The 10,319-nt window shown below is 41.8% G+C and overlaps 1 protein-coding gene across 3 annotated transcripts in view; it reads left to right on the top strand.

The window, feature by feature from the left end:
• The first annotated feature begins 320 nt into the window (after positions 1–320).
• Positions 321–10,319, top strand: part of sema3b (sema domain, immunoglobulin domain (Ig), short basic domain, secreted, (semaphorin) 3B) — a 75,856-nt gene continuing 65,857 nt past the window's right edge. For 2 of the 3 annotated variants that reach the window (XR_013936630.1, XM_080496778.1), the window contains exon 1: positions 321–747. The gene's annotated coding sequence lies outside the window, so the exon portion shown is untranslated. The remainder of the gene's footprint in view (positions 748–10,319) is intronic. The other variant, XM_080496780.1, reaches the window with a different exon arrangement.

The following is a 10,319-nucleotide window of genomic DNA, read 5'->3' as shown; positions in this document are numbered from 1 at the left end:
TGTGTGTGTGTGTGTGTGTGTGTGTGTGTGTGTGTGTGTGTGTGTGTGTGTGTGTGTGTGTGTGTGTGTGTGTGTGTGTGTGTGTGTGTGTGTGTGTGTGTGTGTGTGTGTGTGTGTGTGTGTGTGTGTGTGTGTGTGTGTGTGTGTGTGTCGGAGAGAAAGAGGGCTTTGCTTTCACGCCTTGCTGAGCAGTGAAAGAGTATCTGTCACAGAGGACAAGCCAAAAGACAGAGCGTAAAAGTTAAGCGAAAAGAAAGAGACAAGGGGAAAAGGACAGAAGGGAGAGAGAGACAACAGATACAGAGAAAGAGTTGGCTGAAAGCAGCTTCTGTCTTCCGTCCCACCCCCTGACTGTCTTCCCCTCCTTTCTGCCCGGACGGGAGGGAAAAAGAGAGAGAGAGAGAGAAAAAAGGAAAGGAGTGTAAAGAGAGAGGGAGCCCAGCCGCGCTCGCTCTTTAGCGCAGGACTCAGGAATTCCAGGACCTTTGGAGTTGTGAGCATGCACACACACACACACACTCACGCACACATGCCGCTTTTCTCGAGGTGATACAAATCTCAACAGGACACCAGGGAGGAGAGAGAGAGAGCGAGAGAGAGAGAGAAAGAGAGAGAGAGAGGAAAGAGTATCCCTTTGCAGCCCTTTCCTGTGGAGTATTTGCCCATGATGGCACCTGCCAAGGGGAAAGTGACTCGGAGGGGCTGAGGACTGAAACGGGACACATGCTGAGGAAGCTGCTGATGAAGGTGAGGAGAAAAATCACTGAAGCTCCAGCATCACTCCTTTTTTTTCTTTGTTATTACTACAAGTCAAGGTATTAGTTTTACCTTCTATTCAGTCAGTATGTGCAGTTTGTATTCACCTTCAAGTGATTCCAATAAATTCAAGTTGTTCCATGTGTCCGTTTGAATGTTGAACTTGGGGAATACCCAGTGTAGGTGTTTGTGAGGATTACTAATATGTGAATAATGTGTGTCAGTTCTTCTGAATTTGTGGTTGTTGGTGATCAGATTGATATCCACTACAGGCACAATGGTGTGACTGGACTTGTTTTTTCTAGATCGAGCTGAAGCAAGTGAGAACATTCTGTCTGTTTGCTTTGTTTTTATTGGGTTTGATCAGTTTGTGACTCAGCTGAGCAGAAATCAGGGAAGGAGGAGAGTTTGCATGCACACGGCCGTGTGTATCTTGGATGTTTCATTTCCTGATGCTTCACCAGTGGAAGTAAAGGGGATTTAGAGGGGAATTATTACTTTTCCCAGAAAGCATTTTTCATGGTTCTGCCTGATAAGTAATAATGATGTTTTTATCTTGGGAGCATCAGAAGCAACTATAAAGACTTTAGTGCAAGCAGGGCATACTTAACAATAGGGCATTATGTAAATGTTAACAAATCACAAATCAGTGGTGGTTTGATGCTCTTTCACCTGCTGTTATAGTACTTCATCCTCTCCATCACATCCTGCCACACTCTGCTATGTTTGTTCTCTAATCTCATTTACTTGTGTTCTGCTTTTTCCGCATGTTTTTCCTTCAATTCCACAACTGGTGACAGTAGCTTATCCCGTGTCACTCCACCTTTAGCTCCTCTTTTTTACCTACTGCTATTTCCTCTTTCCTTTATCCTCATCCTGGCCATTCATCTGCTTCTATAAAACTTTGTGTATAAATGTTCTGTTATAAATTGGTTCTTTCTTAGATTTTTCTTTGTTTTGAGCATGAAAGGGCGTATACATGTTTTCAGCCTCACAGGTGTGTTTTCTGTCTGTCATTTCACCTTTTCAGCCCTGTAATCCACAGTCTGACAGCTCTTTATCTCCCCAAATCCTTTCTGACCTGCACCCTTCCATTACCATGCTGGTGAACACACACGTTTACCCCTAATATATCTTTGCACTGTGTGTCTATATAAAGGCTTACATGATAGCTATTGTGTGATGTGGTATCTGAACACAACTGGGGCCATAAAGAGTCTCAGTTTAATAATAGTGTACATATATGTTGGGATGAATTTTGACAAAGACCTCTCGTCGTTGCTCAGCTAAGAAATTGTTTCATCATGGGGAACCACCACTTGAATGAAGCCTTTTTTCTCTTTAGTTATTTATTTATTTATTTTTTAATAAGAATTTGGGACTCAAAGATGGTACCCACTCCGTTTATTGAAAAAAATGCTTGCCAATCACAGAAGCCAAACACTTTTATTGCTTCCAGGTTTGCTTGCACATTGTGCAGCCCACTGCACATGGGCATAAGTGTTCCTGCTCACACGTATATCTTCCTGGAACAATGGCGTGCAAATAATTTTTCTTGGATTCTGCGGAAATTTCACAAACGCTAAAGGAATATTAAAACGAGGGAAAGCTGGCATCTTTTTGCAGACGCAGGTGTTCTGAGTGCAGTTATTCATCAATAAAAATAAAAAAACCCCATACATGATTGTAAGGGTATTTCTTTGTCCTTTTTAATATTACAAATCCAACAACACAATGTTGCCGCCGTCACCATTGTTGCCTCAGATCAGTAGACCTGAGTCTTAATTCTGGGTTGGAAGTGTCTGTGTGGAGTTTTCATGTCCGTCCTTGCCTCTATTGGTTTTGTCAAGGATTTTTTTTGGTGTAATTTTCCAACAACATAAATGTTAAGTTGATTGGTGTCTTTAAATGGGAAACCTGCCCAGGGTGTATCGTGCCTTCTACCTACTGTATAGTCACTAGGAATGGGCTCCAGTGCCTAAAACATACTTAATGCAGATACAGAAGGCTGTTGAAACAGCATCAGTGCAGCAGTTTATAAGTTCCACAAATGACTTTTGGGAGATAAAAAAGTTATATAGCCAATGACCTTTTAAAATTAGATAATGTAATTTAAATGACTGAAAGTTAGCTTGTTACGTTCTACTAATAGACAAGGGTAACAGTCAAATGCAGCCCTGCAGTATATCCGGAGGCCCATGGGAAACTTGTGCTGAGGTTTGAGCCACAACCAGGTATCCTTAAATGGAAAACCCACACTTCATTTAATTTGGAACTGTGCAACTGGGAGACTGAGAGGAAATTGAAGCAGACGCACAACAAATTACCAGTACTTACACCAGTTGGTGGAATAATTAAATTACTTTAGAAAGGCCAACGTGGTAACTGTTACTAATTGCTGATTTTCAGTACATTGCATAACACTGAAGACCATAAGCCTGGAAATGAAAAGAATGGAGAATTGAACGGTAATTGCCTTGACTGTTTGCAGCCGGCTCTTCATCTCTGGTGAGACTAGCAGCTCCAGTTAACTGTGAATAACTCAACACACTAAAATAACACCAAAGTGTTCACAGTCATGTTGGGACAGAGGTGTTGTTTCAGAGAAAGCAAATAGTCGTCACTCAACAAATGAGCTCAATAATGATCTTAATTAAAACATTTTAAAAAGACAAGAGAAACATGCAGTAATTGACAAGCGACCTGAACGCTTTCACAGGTGGCGGAATGCAGAGGTACAAGAGAGATGACACAAAAGTCTCATCCGGGGTTTAAAACAAGATTAATAACAGACAAAATGATACAAGACGAGGTTCTGTATACAAGAGAAGGCCTGCACGGACACGAGACAAAACAACATGATGAAGTGGTGACGTGGAGGAGTCTGCAGGGAGAGAATGGGGATCTTGATGAGGAACAGGTGAGAAGCATCAGGAGACCTGAACGAGAGGAGGATCTGTAGACGCCCCACCGCAGACATAGATCTGGACTTCAAAGATGAAATTTGGAATGCAGGACCAGAAGTTCAGATGAGAATCTCAACATGAAGGCTAACATGAACCACCAATTCTAGAAATAGAGATATGAAAACATTCTCAGAACAGACTCAGAAATGCACAATCACAGAATGCAGCCAGGTTCTAGGTGAGGAGATGCATTGAGGTTAAATAATGAAACCAAACCAGAATGTGCGGCCGAGATGAGACAGAGACGGGAGACAAGTTGAGCTCAGGCAACAATGTCCAACTCAGCATCCAGATCCAGAATTAGGACACAGAGGGTTCAGACCAGATATACCAAATCCAGGATCAGTTTGACGGTGTATATATATGTTCTTCACTTAAACAGAGGATGTGTTGTAATTTGTATAAAGGAGTTCAGCAGAGTAAATAATCTTGCATCATTGACATCATTGTATAGAGGTAGTGAAAAGATTTTCTGAAGGAATCATCTGATGTTTTTTCAGCTCACAGTCTATTGCTGCTCGTTCTAATTAGGCCGCCCGCTCTCTTTCTGTGTATTTCAAACACACTGCTGATGGTGCATCAGAGCATTTTTTCCCAGGATGGACAGTATTTATAGAACAGCATACATCTAATCGCTCTCACCGCCTGGTCACAGGTTCCTTGTATGCCATCCTTTTCACACCAGAGAGTAGCAATGTGGACATTTATTTAAGCTAATATCTTCTGTGGGTTCAAGGTGGGTCTGCTGATAGGCCAGTGATGAATTGACCACCAGGGTAACTTTATGGGGAAAGGTGTCTGTAGACTGATCCCCTGCCACACCTTCAAACCCATTAACCCCCACCTCAACTCTCTCTCTTCGGAAAAACACATTAACCTTCTTTTTAACCCTTCCTTCAGCTGGAAATTTCAACCAGGTCAGCAGAAAGAAATACTAAATACATCTCTGTAGGCTGCAGGAGGAAAACCTTTGTCCATTATTCCATTCAGATTGCTTGTTTTCCTTTTTGTCTGCATGTGCATGAAATATGTCATGAAGAAAGTACTGATGAGGCTATAGGTGAAGAAGAGAGAGAGAGAGAGAGCGAGAGAGAGAGAGAGAGAGAGCGAGCAGGCTGCCATGTCAGTTTTCCTTTGTTCGAAATATTTAATGAGTGTCTCTGCTCTCTTGAAATATTGACTTTTTCCCATATAGCCAGAGGGGACAGATGGGAGAGAAGGTTGTTCCCTCATTCAAATAAAAAGCAAAAGCCTGTTAGCATCAAACTTTCATTCGTCTATTTTTATTATTTATTTTTTATTTTCTCTGTCGATCCTTCTGATTGAAAAAACAACCATGATACTTGCCCTCGACATGGAAGCCACAGCTAATGAGGGTTACACTGTCAGCCTGTATGCGTTTGAATGGGCGGGCTTAATTTGAACTGATTTGTTCTCTCCTGCAGTACATAGGGTCGACACATTGGAGACACCTTGACTTTCCATATGTGCCTCTATAAGGACTGTTGTTTTCATATAGATATGTAAACATTTTAGAAGCAAATTGCATTGAGCTGAATCCTCCCATGGTGAGAGCTCTTCAGAAGGGCAAAGTACAGCCAAAGGATGTTGTTATGCTTCAAATTAGAGTGAATCTAATAGTCCACTCTAATCTAAAATCTAATATAAAAACACAGATTTAAACATGTGGGCTGGCTAGAAGACATTATGGAAGATAAGAGACCACGTGTTATAAAGATGTTATTTGATATGTGTGGATAGCCGGGCTAAGTTGGTGGATGGACACACCACAAAAGGTTGAAGAAGAGGTCAGTGACGTGAGTTCCCCAATTCATCACAGGGAGATAAAAGCTGAAAGCAACACGTGAACAGAAGTTCAAACTCAGCCTTTCAAGCAGATGAGATCTGAAAGCGAGATAGCCCACACATACGTTACTAGACGAGGCTTTATAGGGTTTCAAGGAACAATAAAGTCAAAGTGAGACATTAAGAAACTGAAAAAAAAAATCATGCCTATGCTGTTCACTCTGTAGAGGTATACATTCTCGCTGGTCTACATATCCCACATAACACTTCATTATTATTTTCAACCAGAGGCAGAGATAAAAAGCCTCTGGTTGGATTAGTAATTAAAGGCACTTTATCTCTCACGTGATTAATTCTAAACTCACGCTCTCACTGTTTACCTCACACAGATTTGTATGTTTTGTTGCTTGAATTTCAGATTACCTGCATTTTAAAGATAAAATATTACACTGTGTATGTGCAGCAAATGGCATTTGTTGGTGGATGGGAGCCAGACTGGGGCCGGGGGCTGGATGAAGGCATGATGCACACCTGAACTATATTTCATGGCCAGTTAGTCAGATATATTTAATATCAGAAATGTAATGTCACTGGCAGAACCTACTTCTGCTCAGAAATCATTGAGAGATTAAAATGAACTGCGTTACCATGAAGCTTGACATTTCAGCTCATGATCAAGATATCTTTCCAGACTGAGAAACTGAAGACAAACTCAGCGGTTTGCATTCAATGTTGCAAATTGTAACCAGGGGAATACTCCTCCCTTTCCCCTTCTTCTGACTCTTGATCAAACAATGGCATGTGCACAAGGACAGTGAACCATGTCAAGGTTTTTACCAGTGAAAGCCAAACGTCTCAGTCAGTTTAATTTAGGAAAAAGCCATGAAATGTAATTTAAAGTAGAGTAGTAGATCCTTGCAATATGAGGCAGCCTTACCAAAGATCACTGTCTGTGCTGCATGAGAGCTCCCACAGCTGATGTTGCATTAGCTGTTAAAAGTGGCAAACCTGTTTGTTTCTCTCACTGTTGGAGCCATTCGAGTTCACCCAAACAAACAAACAACCAAGTGACTGTCAATAGAAGGAACTGCATCTGATTTGTCTCTCAATTTTCTGAATTGTCGCAGGCTACAGAAGTCACTCAGTGTTTTTTTATACAGCGCTCACCACAACAAGTCACTGAAACTTGCACTATCAACTTTTTACACTGGATGTATTTGACGTGAGGATTCAAACCCTGGTTCGCCAAACTCAAGGTCTATGCTCATCCCTATAGAAGGCTGGCCACCATATTTGGTAACACCCGCTTTTCTTCCTGTTTCTGCCATTCTGATTTTGATAAGTTGATGATGGTCATGAACTATACAATTAAACAGTCATATTTTCTAGCCTTTCCTTGTCAGAAGGTTTTTTTGATGCAGTTAAAAATGAGAAAGAAGTATATGTGAGGTTTGTAAAACAGTGCTTGATAGCCTTTTGCATATTAAAGTAGTGTAACATGACCATCAGCCAGCAATGCTACTAATTAGTCATACATTAGGCAGAAACCCACAATAAATAGGAGGATGAAAGTAATCCAAACTCCTCAGATAAACAATTCCAATGTCTATAGTGAAACATTTCCAATTCTATCACTTGAATTGTCACTTTTGTTCAGTTTAACACTGTTTAACAAAATGTTATGATACAAAAATGGCACATCAGGGTATTGATCTATACTTTCTTTAATGTTTTAAGTCCTAAAATATCCTTTATTCACAATATGTGGTTGAAATTTCCAGGGATTTCAATGATTGTACTATAAAGGGTTAACTGTACATACCTGTCTGAAGTGGTTAAAATTAATAATTAAATCTGACCGAAAGAAAATGCCTATTGGGGTTTTTTTTTAATAGAAAATAAGGGGGGGAAAAGCAACAACCCACCCAGAAAATTGGTCCATCTGTATAAAAACCATTGTGAAAGAGGGTCTCTCTGGAGTCTCCATTGCAGTGCTGTAGAAATGTGACAGTATATAACATGGCAGGCTCTTCAGGATAGGCTCTACTCCCTTTGCAAACAAAAACACAGTGATTGGCAGCTATATCTCCAGAAGGTAAATGTATCTTAAAGCCTTCACTTATGAGGGCGGGATCCAGTGATAAGTGCATAGGATAAACCAAAGAAAAACAAAAACTCCTCACGCGAAGCTTCCACACCAGGAAGGATCAAAGTCTGACTTTGGAGGGAGGACTATTAAGCTTACATATCAGCACAGACGTCGGAAATTCAGGATGTTTATGACAGCATGGCTCCACGTAATCAGATAAGTACAGATTACTTTAACATACTTCTGGCCTGAAGTAAAGGTTCGACTGAGGACGCGCCAGTCGATTCGAATTCACCCTGAGTGAAATGTTCCTGTTAAAAAGATGGATTTGATATTTAGCCTACCGAATAAGACCGTAAACATTGTTCTCTGTTGGTTTTCTGTTAACCTGCAATACTACAGAACTGGTTTGTTTTGATTCATGTGATATAGCAAAAATAAAAAATATATCATATGACTCATGTTTTACGTCAGCGCTTTGGCTGTCATGGGGGTTTAACACCCAAGTCTCCGCGAATGGGATTCCTTCATAAATGCATCGTACGTAATGGGAAAAGATTACTAAAAATGTCCTAAAGGCTATGAGGAGTCTCAAATATGAAGGGATTTGTGTTTTGTGTCAGATATAATGAATGATTATAAAAAAGGCACACCCTGATGTCCTCACACTGTGGCGGGGATTCACCCCGTATAGATTACACTTGTGCCAAATGGGTTTTATGGTTGTTTACCAGCATCTGCAAGGAATCTTTGACTGCTTATTTCACACAAGAACATTTTCATGTGAAAACAGAAAACATCTGTTGTGTTTTAGGTTTCTGTTTACACAACAACGCCACTGCAGACGCAACACACTACAGCCATAGTAAATAGTTGTTCTGCACATGTGCGAGGAGATGTACAATAACAACAATGGGAATTGTGTGGTGCCATAGCACCACACAACAAGCTTTACATGTCGTATTTTGATTGTGGGAGTCCTTTAAAGAAATCTCGTATAGGCACAGGAAAATTAAATAAAATGAGGATAGAATGCATTTTTAAATATGATTTTAAATCGGCTGTAGTTGTGTGCGTGTGTGTGTTTGTGAGTAACCACCTCGTTCTTTGTTCGCTTTGGGCAAAAGAGGCCTGGAAGTTGCCAGTTCATCAGTGTTCGCTGGAACATCCTCCAGACCACAGTCCGTGCCGAATGCGAATGTGTGGAGGTTCTTTCAACCATCACATTGTTATTCTTGGCTCAGCTCCTGCTTCATTTAATACTGACTTTTTAACAAACTGATCCTGAAACATGATCATAATCAATCAATTAAATATGTGTTGAATGCGTCACAAGAGTTTTATCCATACTTAGTTGTATGTAAGTCAAGCACCAAAAGAGTCCACCACAAACAGCACAACGGTAAATTTGATAGGAATACCTTTTGACACACATATTCCCTTCTTAAAAAGGCTTATTTTACCTTCCTCTCACCTCTGCTTTAAAAACACACGCATGCACACATGCGCCTTACTGTCTCTCTGAATTTCTTCTTCATTCTTCCTCGGATGCTCTGGCTCATCTATTGCCGTTGCAGAACTGTCCCTCCTTTGCCAGACTGACCCGTAATTGCACCCTCGATGTGTGTAGATGTGTGTAGATGTGTGTAGATGTGTGCGAGCCTGCCGGGCTCAGGCGCTGTGTGAGTTAGGACTCCGGGCCTGTCCCGTCCCATCACCTTGAGCAGTCATGCAGTATTGAAGGTGAGGTGGAATTAGGAGGCTTTACACGGGAAGATAGGAAAATAACGAGATTCTCACCATCCCTAACACACACACATTATCACACGCACACACCGGCAGGCACCCCTATAGTTTCAGGAACTTGCACTGCCTGTCAACACACACACACGCACGCATGCACGCACGCACACACACACACACACACACACACACACACACACACACACACACACACACACACACACACACACACACACACACACACACACACACACACACACACACACACACACACACACACACACACGCACACACACACACACACGCTGTGTCCCAAACAGAGAAGTGCTTTAGGGGCTTATGCAGAGGATTTTGCTGTTCTGCAGTGTGCCTGTCAGATAAGGACGAAGACGCAGGCCTGCCTGGTGACACGCTACTGAGCGCGTGCAGTACAGCGTCTTCGCCTTCCCCTCACCTCTTTAACCTGTCACTCAAGAGGCTGCCACCCTCTGCTGCTGGTGGTGATGATACAGGGCCTCTCTCTCACACACACACACACACACACACACACACACACACACACACACACACACACACACACACACACACACACACACACACACACACACACACACACACACACACACACACACACACACACACACACACACACTCCAATGAATTCCCTCATACATTTTCTGACTGCTTGCTTTAGCCCGGACCAACCTGCTTTAATGAGACCACTAGAGAGCGTCTACCAGACCGATACTGCAGCATTACACATATTAGAAACAGACTTCATTTCTTTCTCACTATCCTCACTATCTTTACCTGCTTTTTTAACTTGCTGTTTTCTTATCAACCTTGAAATTCCCTCCCCTTCATGCCCTGTATCTTCTTAGACAGTCATCCCTTCTTTTCTCTCTTATCCCCTTTGTAACCCCCCCCCCCCCTCCTCCTCCTCCTCCTCTTCCTCGTCC

The sequence above is a fragment of the Blennius ocellaris genome, assembly GCF_963422515.1.
Source record: "Blennius ocellaris genome assembly, chromosome: 5".
Lineage (NCBI taxonomy): Eukaryota > Metazoa > Chordata > Actinopteri > Blenniiformes > Blenniidae > Blennius > Blennius ocellaris.
Note: the sequence above shows the minus strand (reverse complement) of the source record. Positions and strands in the feature narration are given on the sequence as shown.